Source organism: Eptesicus fuscus, chromosome 8 (genome assembly GCF_027574615.1).
Source record: "Eptesicus fuscus isolate TK198812 chromosome 8, DD_ASM_mEF_20220401, whole genome shotgun sequence".
NCBI classification, from domain to species: domain Eukaryota; kingdom Metazoa; phylum Chordata; class Mammalia; order Chiroptera; family Vespertilionidae; genus Eptesicus; species Eptesicus fuscus.
In genome coordinates, this window is record NC_072480.1 from 79,632,519 (window position 1) to 79,641,197 (window position 8,679).

Genomic DNA, 8,679 nt, shown 5'->3' on the forward strand with positions numbered 1-8,679 from the left:
TAAAATGTTTAACAAAATTGTCCAAAGTATTATCCTTTCAACATGTAATCTATATAAAAATTGAGAAATTTACTGCATGACTTAACAGTTTTTTCTTTATACTAAGTCTTCAAAATCTAGTGTGTACTTTATATTATAACACATCTTAATTTAAATTCTCTATATTTCAAATGCCCAATAGTCACATGTAGCTTTTGGCTACCCTATTGAAGACTGCAGCTCTACATTATCCCTTTCCTTTGTCACTTATTATTGAGTGGCTGACTTTCTTAATACCATTAGAATGAATGCCTTTTACTTTTGTCTCTCCCTCAGTACTTTTGATGTTTGTTTAAATATTAATCTTAAGCCAGGTTTGACCAGGCATTAAATAAATAAATACACCATTTAGAGTAAGAGTTAAAGAAATAAACACAGGTTAAATAATTTACAGACTAAACCTCAAGTTTTGTCTGCAGATCTATAATTGTACCTTGGATGTCCTCAGAGCATCCATCCTAGATAAAATTTAGAAGATCGTTTCTTAGAATGTAATACATATTCAAATGGTTTTCTTAAGTCATTCATTTGACCAACCTATGAAGCCAAAAGTTCTCTCTACCATAAGATAGGTGAGGCTTACAGAAGCAACTCAGCACAACTTATTTTTTATAGATACTACTTAACTGAAATGTCTGCAGGAATGTTATGTGTCTATAAATAAATCCATAAGAAGCAACAGTGCATGTAAGACAGTAAATTGTGGGAAGAGTCAGTGCAGTAGCCAGTGAGACTGGATATGAAATAGGGAGGGCAGCTCATGATCTATAGATTAGAATATATTAGGTATGAATGATAAATGGTTGTCTATAGCCATTCAGGTTACTGACAGTCATGATCCTAAAGTCCTTCTTTCTCTACTAAACTGCTGAAAAATATTTTGTGAAAGGCTGGTTAGTTATGCTATGAGTGCTATGGGACACAGAGGAGAATAATAAAAATAAAACTAGTATATTTCCCATGTCTGTTTTCTAAGTTGAAATTTTGGTATAAATTTATCTCATGGGTGAAACACAACAATTTAATACTAGATATTTTGAAATAATTTTAAGACTTCTTTAAAAAAATACACATAAATCTGCTCATGAACCAAAAGAATATCTCAATCTTAGGATCTGTGTGAGCATTCTATGTGGACATATATATGTGATAACTATTGTTATTTATGATTTTAAGAGGACAAAAATATCTTTGGCTATTTTTTAAAAGTCTGCAAAATCTTTTGATTTATACCTGTAAAACAGAATAGAATACCTATTGCAGTGAAAAGCTGGACAAGATGCCTGAACAAATAGCTTTCTTCATGCCTTATTTTGCTTTGCTTTTTTAAACTTCTTTTTAAATTGACATATTTATGAAGAAATAAGGCCCTAACAGGCACATTTCAATTGACACTTTAAGCATTTTGAAACTGAGCATTATTATTTATCATCTATCTTTTTGTTTAAAAATTGGAAGAAGCAGAACAAAACAGATGGCAATGGACATTTACAATCATCCCTCATTTGTGTTCTTAATGTCTCATCTATGGCAGTGACTTCTGACTTCCACATCTTAGAATTGTTTCTCAATTATACCAGAGTCATTATTTTGTTGGAAACTATCAATTGTGTGAGAGATATAGATGATGATTGTACCACCTTATACATTTCAAATAATATCTCAGATCATAAGGCACCAAGAAAGTTGGTCTTACAAGGCAATTAACTGCTTTATCCTTCATGAATTAACAATCTAGTTCTCATCATATCCAGTCTAGTTGATTATTTCTTTTGCAGCCTAATACTTTGTCCTCAGACTACTGTCTTGTAAAGGATAATTGAAGACATTTACACATATCTTGCTAGCAAGAACATTGCTCTTATTGTTATGGAAAAATTCCAATCCAATGTGATTTATATTGCATAATATCATGTAGCCATATCAAAAGCACTTTGCTTAAAAATAGAGGAAAATTATTGCAGTTGGAGTTTCTAGAAGTAAAAGGTCATGGATAATCACTGTCAAAGAAAGCAGTTAGCTTATTTTATGTTTGCTCCAACAAAATTAAGCCTGTTTTCTCTTGGAAGTGGTTAACACACAATGGGAGCAACTCTGTCAAATATGTGTTGCCATGGCCTTATTCAGACACCAATTGGCTTCTTAACTCAGGGTTCCACTTTTCACCTTGTTGGATGTAATGCCAAAGAAAAGCAGCATTTTAAAATTCAATTTTGCTTTCTCTACCTCCTGTGAATCAAAAGTCAACCAAAACAAGACATAAAATTTTATACAAAGGGAGGGCAAGTTTCCACAGGAAAGTAAAAATAAAATTTATACTCATCATTTATTCAAATTATAGTTTTTTAATACCTGTATCTCAAGTTTAAAATCATGTTCATGAACTTTGTGATTCAATTATAATTATTTGGATAATTTTGACATCAGCCTTACAAATTAAAAAAGTATTTCAAGTCACTCTATTTTATTTCCATTTTAAACATTCAGGTGCTATAGGGTGACCACCCTGTTTGCCTAAGACTGAGAGAACTTATAATGCTGCAACAAGGGCATATTAAGGTGATTGATACTGTAAAACTTAAAACTCTAAAATGTATCTTAGGAAGGCTCAGTATTTAAAATGAAAATCTGCAAAGTGAAGAAAGCCTGAGTCATTCATTATGTGTTCATACAGGTACACTTTATTGAGCACTTTCTGTTAATCAGCTATTTGGGTGGGCACCAGATTCAGACTCAGTTCTTATCCCAGATATCCTAGCTAATAAAAGAGTAATATGCAAATTGACCATCACTCCAACACACAAGATGGCTGCCCCTATGTGGTCAAAGATGGCTGTCCCCATGTGGATACAAGATGGCCAGCAGGGGAGGGCAGTTGGGAGGGACCAGACCTGCAAGGGAGGGCAGTTGTGGGTGATCAGGCCAGCAGGAGAGGGCAGTTGGAAGGAACCAGGCCTGCAAGGAAGGGCAGTTGGGGCAATCAAGCCTGCAGGGGAGGGCAGTTAGGGGTGACCAGGCTGGCAGAGGACGAAAGTTGAGGGCGACTGGGCCTGCAGGGAAGGGAAGTTGCGGGGGGGGGGGGACCCAGGCCTGCAGGGGAGAGCAGTTGGGGGGGACCAGGCCTGCAGGGGAGGGCAGTTAGGGGCAAAAAGACTGGCAGGGGAGCAGTTAGGCATCAACCAGGTTGGCAGAGGAGTGGTTAGGGGGTGATCAGGCTGGCAGGCAAAAACGATTAGGGGCAATCAGGAAGGCAGGCAGGCGAGCAGTTAGGAGCCAGCAGTCCTGGATTGTGAGAGGGGTCCCAGATTGGAGAGGGTGCAGGCTGGGCTGAGGGACACACACCCCCATGTATGAATTTTGTGCACCGGGGCTCTAGTCCTATATAATAAAAGTCTAATATGCAAGTTGTTTGACTGGGAGTTCAACCACTTGCTATGATGTGCGCAGACCACCAGGGGGCAGAGCGGAACGTCGGGTGACGTGGTGCTGGCAGCGGGCGGCCGTGGAGGTGCTACCAGCCCCGATGGGCCCCAAGGAGAATGGGACCATGCCGGATAGTGGAGCAGGTGAGCAGGTGGTGCCAGGCCAAGGTGGGTGTGAGTGGGAGCCCAATTGCCCCACCGATCGCCCCACAGACAGCAACCAACAGTGGTGGCGGGGGGAGTGGGGCTGCCACCCAGCTCCCAGGCACTGAGGGAGTGGGGCAGGGGGCCTGGCCCCAATTGATCACTCCACAGGAGGGATGGTGGAACAGGTCAGGGGGCGGCGCCAGGCCATGGCGGGGTGCCAGGTGGGGCTGCAGGGCTCTGAGGCTGGGGGTGCGAGCTGGGGCCCAATCACTGCAGGCCACCCCAAGGACCCCACCCATGCCTGAATTCATGCACCGGGCCTCTAGTATACATAACAAAAGAAAAAAATAAACAGAGAATTATGAATAAAGATTTGTACAAGGTTCTAAAGGATATGGAGTAGTATAATGAAAATATAACTTGTATATTTCTCATGATCTGTTTTCTAAGTTTGAATATTGATATTTAAGCTGTTAAAGTATCACATATTTTATTTTTTTATTTTTTTAAAATATATTTTTATTGATTTCAGAGAGGAAGGAAGATGGAGAGAGAGATAGAAACATCAATGATGAGAGAGAATCATTGATTGGCTGCTCCCCGCACGCCTCCTACTGGGGATCGAGCTTGCAATCCCGGGCATGTGCCCTTGACTGGAATTGAACCTGTGACCCTCTGGTCCGCAGGCCTATGCTCTATCCACTGAGCTAAACCAGCTAGGGCAAGTATCACATATTTTAAATATATAATTAAGTTATAATTCCAGTAACTTTCAAAAAACATTTTGTTTTTATAAGCAACAAAGTCATCCACTAAGTCATATTTGAAAATAACATAATTTCTGAAATAAATCAGTTTGAGAGTCAGTATATAATTTATTTTATCTTACAAACAACTTAAAAGTTTGAATTTTATAGCACTTGGCCATTATTACATATTGATAAAGCAGTCAATTCACCAAGAACACATACGAGTTCTAAGTGGTAATAACCTAACAAAGAGTTTCAAAAAACATAAAATAAAAATTGATAGAATTCAAAGAAAAAAATTACAGTTTCAAATTATAGTTAGAGAACTTAATAGTCTTTTCAATAGCTGATATAAGAAATAGAAAATTTAGTATAGAGAAGATCTGAACAACCCTATCAACCAACAGCCTACATATATTTATAGACCAATGCATGTCCACCTTATGATAGCAAAATAGACATCCTCTTCAAATGCAAATGGAAAACTTAGTAAGGTATATAATATCTAGGCTTTAAAACTGTCTTTAATAGATTTATAAACTAAAATTATACGAAGTATGGTCTCTGCGCACAACAGACTTGAACTAGAAATCAATAGCAAAAATATATCTGGAAAATCTCCAAATATTTGAAAATAGCACATTGCCACATAACACATGTGTCAAAGAGGAACTCACAGTAATGTTGGAAAATATTTGAATGATATAAATATGAAAATGCACTATTATTCATAACAAAATCAGTGGGGATACAGCTAAAGCAATGTTTAGAGGAAAATTTATGGTTTTACATGTTTCTATTAGAAAAGAAGGAACATTTCAAATTCACGATCAAAGCTGCTACCATAAGTAATAGGGGAAGTGTGAGAAGAGGGGATATAATTAAAGAGACAGCAAATAAAAGAAAGGAAATAATAAAGGTAAGATTAAAAATCATTAAATTAAACAAAAACAATAGAGGGAATCAATGACACCAAAGCTAATACACTGAAATAAACAATATAAAAGATAAAGTATTAGCTCGAGAGAAGACACAAATTACCAACATCAGAAATGAAAGAAGAGACATCCCTGTAAAGTCTACAAACACTAAAAAGATAGTATGGTAACATTATGAACACATTTTTGCTGACAAATTTAACACTTAAATGAAATACACAAATTTCTTGAATTCCTACCAAAGCTCACTAGGAAAAAAATAGATAACTAGGAAAGTCCTCTAGTTTTGTTTTTTTTTTTTTCATTTTTATATCATTCAAGATATTTCTCAACATTATTTGAGTTCCTATTTTACACGTGTTATGTGGCAATGTGTTGCTTTATTATCAAATATTTGGAGATTTTCCAGATATCTTTTGCTACTGGTTTCTAGTTCCAGTTCAAATCAATGATGATTCTTTCTAATCATTGATGTTTCTCTCTCTCTCTCTCTTCCTCTCCCTTCCTCTCTCTGAAATCAATAAAAACATATTTAAAAAGTAAAAATCAATTAATTAAGATATGCAATAAGAACAAAGTAATCACAACATTATGAAGACAGTGTGAAATAAAGATGAATACAAAATATCTCATTAATATTTTTATTTGGTTTAGATGCTGAACCGATAATATATAGATTAAATAAAGTATTAAAATAATTTTCTTGTTTCTGTTGAATTTTTAAAATGTGGTTATAAGAAAATTTAAAATTACTTTTTATGATTTTAACTATCTATCCTCAATCTTATAAAGGATATCATGAAAACTCTATAAATATATGTCATATTTAATGGTAAAAGACTAATTTCTTTCCCTTGAGATCAGAAATGAGGTAAGGGCCCTAACCGGTTTGGCTCAGTGGATAGAAAGTCGGCCTGTGGACTGAAAGGTCCCAGGTTCTATTCTGGTCAAGGGCATGTACCTTGATTGTGGGCACATCTCCAGTGGGAGGTGTGCAGGAAGCAGCTGATCGATGTTTCTCTCTCACTGATGTTTCTAAGTCTCTATCCCTTTCTCTTCCTTTCTGTAAAAAATCAATAAAATATATATATATTTTTAAAAGAAATGAGGTAAGGGTGTTCATTCTCATAACTGCTTCTAAACTTGTAATATAACAAAGCAAAAAATAAAACAAAATAAAATAAATTACATGTAGCTGAAAAGGAGAAATAAAAGTGTGTTTATTCACAGATGGTAAAATTATCCCTGTGAAAATTACAAAGATGAATATGCAATAAAACTGTCAACTAATAATTGGGTTAAGAAAGTTTGCAGAATATAAGGACAATATACAAAAATCAACTGCATTTCTATATATTAGCAACAATCAATTAGAACTTAAAATTTTAAAAGTACTTATAATAGCACCAAGGTATGGAATAGATAGGGACAAATCTAACAAAAATATGTACTAGGTTTGGGTGCTAAAAACTACATAATATTGATGAGTCAGATACAAAAAGACTAAACACATGGAGAGCCATACTGTGGTACGTAATAGATTAGAAGACTCAATATTATTACTGTCAATTTTCCCCTAATTTACTTGTAGTTTCAATGAAATCTCAAAATTCCAACAGGCTTTTATTTTGTAGAAATTAATAAGCTTATTTTAAAATGTACACGAAATTCCCATAGAAATGGAATAATTAAAACAATTTTGAAAAAGAACATAAGTACAGGACTCACACTATTTAAATTACCTTAAAGCTATAATTATTAAAACAATGTTATAGCTAAGAAGATAGACACAGAGGTCAATAGGACAGAATAGAAATTTCAAAAATACATCTCACCCATAGCGTGGTAAAAAAAATTGGGGGGGGGAACAGATTCCCAAAGGTATTTTATTCTTTAGTTATGATCTTATTACTTGATAAAGAAGAGGCCATTGATACTGAATATAGTAATTTAATTAGTATTGTAAAGTTTATCATAGACAAGACCCTTTAGCAGTTATAGTTTAAAAATACTTATAGAAAGCTTTAGCAGTTTTTTAAATTTATCTTTTTTTTTTTTTTTTTTTACAGTGTAAAAATTTTTCTATTTAGAATTAGGCAGCTGGACTCAGTTTAGCTGATCCCAATTTTGTTGGCAACATCCAAAGAAAGCATCATAGTCAGGAGCCAGTTGAACATATGGCTCTTCTCTCCATCAGGCCTGATCAGGGTGTTGGCCTTGGCCACATCAGTGTCATAGAGCTTCTACACATCCTGTTTGATCTGTGCTTGTGGGCCTGGACATCACAATGAACACAAATGAGTTGTTGTCTTCTATCTTCTTCATGGCTGACTCGGTAGTCACGGGGAATTGGATGATGGCATAGTGGTCAAGCTTGTTTCTCCTGGGTGTGCTCTTCCGAGGATATTTAGGCTGCCTCGGCAGCCTTAGTGTCTTTGGCCTTTGGAAGGTGGGTGATGTGCAGATCTTTATTTTGTGGCTGTGGACGCCTTTCAGCACTGCTCTCTTTGCCTCCAAAGCCTTTGCTTTAGCTTCGGCTTTGGGAGGGGCAGGGGCTTCCTTCTTAGCTTTCAGCACCATCTTTGTAAAAAGGTAAAATTTATCTTTATTGTTAAAAGATGACCCACGTTTTATCCCCCATTGACCCTCTCTACCCACACAGGTCCCTTCCCCCCGGGCCTTCACCACACTATTATCTGTGTCTGTGGGTTATACATATATGCATATAAGTTCCAAAGATGTTCAAGATAATTCTGAAGAGAAATGTTTGTATTTTCTAAACATTGGGTATTCATATAAAAAATGATGAATGTTGGCCCAGACCTAACATTATCTTAAAAAACTAAGTCAAGCCCAGCCTGTGTGGCTCAGTAGTTGAACATTGACCTATAGGCCAAGGGCTCACAGTTTGATTCCCGGTCAGTGCACATGTCCAGGTTGTGGCTAGATCCCCAGTGTGGGGCATTCAGGAGGTGGCCAATCAATGATTGTCTCTCATCACTGATGTTCCTTTCTCTCTCTCTCCCTCTCTTTTCCTCTCTGAAATTAATAAAAATATATTTTAAAAAATTAAGTCAAAATGTTTAGTAGACTTTTAGGTCTTAGAAGACCTATGTTTTTAGAAGGAAACATTAAAAAGCTCTTTGCAAATTGAGATAGGAAACTATATCTTAGGTAAAACACAGAAAATAAAACTATAAAATAAAAAAATTAGATAAATTGGACTTCATCAAAAATTTAAAAATACGCTTTTAAAAAGACACTGTTAAAAATAATGACAGGTTAGGGAAAATATTTTTAAAACACATATTTGAGAAAGGACTGGTCTGCAGAGTATACAAATAGTTCTTTCACAACTCAGCAATAAGAAAACAATCCAGTAAA

At 35.9% G+C, this 8,679-nt stretch overlaps 1 pseudogene; it reads right to left on the minus strand.

The window, feature by feature from the left end:
* Positions 1–7,453: 7,453 nt before the first annotated feature.
* On the minus strand, positions 7,454–7,875 carry LOC103288288 (60S ribosomal protein L23a-like; annotated as a pseudogene).
* Between the last annotated feature and the right edge of the window lie 804 nt (positions 7,876–8,679).